Raw genomic sequence first — 2,997 nt, forward strand, 5'->3', positions numbered from 1 at the left:
CGCGTTTATCTCGGAATGGTGTTTCTCAAAAAATGACTTTGCCGTGATCCTGATTGCGAGAAAACTACTGAATCGATTTCCTTCATTTTTTTTTTAATTTTCGTTATTAAAAGATCGTCCTTAAAAGATCGCTTTTCGAAACATACAGAAACATTTTGCCGCTAAAAAATTTTTAATGCAATTTTTAGCGCTCAAAACGTGCATTTTTTGGGAAATACGTTCCCGTTTGCACTGAAAACAAAATACTCATAAATGCGATTGTTCAAGGACACGGCACACTTCTAAATTAATGAAATAATACGAGTTTTTGGATTTCAGTTGACCCGCTGAGTCTCTATCAGGATCACCGCAAGCCTCTGCAAAAAAGCGTTTCGGGGAAACGGCCATTACTCCAGTATTAATTGGTATATCTCAAAATCGAACGTATTTTTTGTTGTTAATAAACTGCGCTTTCAGTAGAATACCACTTTGATGCAATAAAATGGCGCTATGCACTTAAAAATGAATTCAAACTTTCCTCATTTTTCACAACCAAAAAGGTATATAACCCCTTAAACGGATTTCGGCTGAACTACAGCTTAATAAACTGTTATATATGTAATCCAATTGTTCGTTGGGAGTTGTTCAAACTTCTTCGGAGAAGAGAATATTTTGTCTTGACTGTAAATATTCCACACTCAAAATAAATAAATTACGAAACAAAAGTAAAAAAGAGAAAAATAACATACTTTAGAGCTCTTGTAGCATAAGCTGTCTAACTACTAAGTTACTTTCTTTTCACAAAAAATGAATGGTTTTGAAATTGAATTTTTTCCGATAACGAATTTTGACGCGAAATTTGTTCTGATCGTTATATAATCGAAACGTCACTGTACTCATATTGAGGTTGGACTTGATTATATATAGACTCAATAAAATTATATATAGACTGATTATAACCCTTAACTAGTCCGTTCATCTGATATGAGTATTGCTCAAATTGTGTAGTTTCTGAGATAATGAAGTTTCGTGATTTTCACATTTTGATACACACACACATACAGAAAATGCTCAGCTCGTCGAACTGAGTCGAGTGATATATGCCATTCGGCCCTTTGGAGCACTTTGATACTTTCGGTTTTGCGAGTGATTGCTATACCTTCCTAGGAGAAAGGCATAAACACATAAAAGAGATCTTGTGTATGTCAACCCAAATCGTATCATATTATCATCTTTTTCATTCAAATTAAATTGTATGGCCCTTAGTCTCAACTTTAAACTGTTATATAGAACAAGGGGTAGACAAAATGATTGAGACAAGCAAAACTTTGACAATTTTTATTTGGCCAGAAATTCACGAAACAAGAATGAATTTTGACGAAATCGATTTCATTTTACTGGAAAACCATCCTAGTTTCGTAGTATTACTTGAAAACTCCACGAGACCGAAGGACACCGGGAATATTACGGATTTTAAAAGTGTGTGTCAAAATATACATCTTTTGCAACGCGTAGAACTTTTTCTGACATCTTGTTTCTTTTAGGTTTATATGTTGCCAATAAACTAGAATTCATTTCGAGTTTATTGGTACCCAAAGTGTAAAAATGCGTCAATAAACCATCGAGATATTAGTTTTTTTCCTGTTGGGTACAATTTTCACTCGCAGAACTCTAAACCAAACAACTTTGCAAACCTTTGTTTAAAAAATTTTCTGAACTGACATTTAAAAAAATATGAAGTATATAAACCTTTAAATAATGACGAGAAATAAAGAAAGGTTGTCAAAGGATAACTTTTGGGAAACTATCTGAGCTTACATTTCAAAAATTAAATCGAATGAATTTAAGACCCTGTACTGAAAAAATTTAATCCTAAAAACAAATAGTAGTTTTAAAAATATCTATCGGTTATCCCAGATTTCTTTAAAAATAAAAAAAAAATCCCAGATTTCTTTCAGACAATTTAGTTGCCTAAAACTCTTCGGTACAAACCACAGTTGGCACTCTAGGGGAAATAAGTTATTCTAACAAAAACTTGTCGTGTACTAAACCCCAGTCGTGTACTAAATACCCAGCAGCAAAAAAACTCTAAAAAAATACTTAAAAACTCGCATTTCAATGATTCCTTGATAGATTTTCGACCTTTGGGACCTTTGGGTAACTCAAAATGAATTTTAGTTTTCTGGCAACATATGAACCTAAAAGAAACAAGATATCAGAAAAAGTTCTAAGCTTTGCAAAATGTACATTTTGACACACACACTCCTAAAAGCCAAAACTCCTGTTTTATCAAAACTGATTAATTTTTCGTGAAGCTCTGGCTATTTTAAAATAGACAAAAATTGACTTTGACTCGAACCCAAAATTTTTATTTTTGTGAAACCGGAACCTAAACATCCTATAGAAAATCACGATTTTTTTTTGTTTTTCAACTTTCCAGAGTAGGGTCCCCCTTAACACTCATTTCTTGATTCAATAAGTAAAGTTATCTTCGGTTTTTTCCAAAAAGCTCATTTATCCCATTGCAGCACCCAGTAGTTAATAAAAAGTTTTACTGACATTGAGCGAAAGTCGCGTCTCAATCGACAGTTTTGATGTGAGTTAAAAATGCTCGTTCTCGAGTTAACTGAAGCAAAAATGGGCATCAGTTTGTTATCCATTAAACAATTTACTTTGATGTACAAGTACGCAGTACGTAGGAATATGCACCAATCTATAGAGAAATGCTTCATCTCTTTGAACTTTGTTATTTGCATATTACTTTTGTGAGTTACCTCCCTTCCCATCGTCCATGTAACAGAACGACTCGAGTTGTACCGTACGTGCCTGTTGCTTTGAATGAGTTTTCGCGATTACCATTGCGTCCGAATCGCGATGGAGATACACGGTATATTTTTCAAGGGAAACATATGTACCTGTAGCTTGTGACGGTTACAACGGTGGCCATTGCGACTGCTCCGTACTTGAACAACAATCCTATAACGGCTGCCGGATGAGGGGATAGGAATACCGAGGATT

The sequence above is a fragment of the Wyeomyia smithii genome, chromosome 3 (genome assembly GCF_029784165.1).
Source record: "Wyeomyia smithii strain HCP4-BCI-WySm-NY-G18 chromosome 3, ASM2978416v1, whole genome shotgun sequence".
Taxonomy (NCBI): Eukaryota; Metazoa; Arthropoda; class Insecta; order Diptera; family Culicidae; genus Wyeomyia; species Wyeomyia smithii.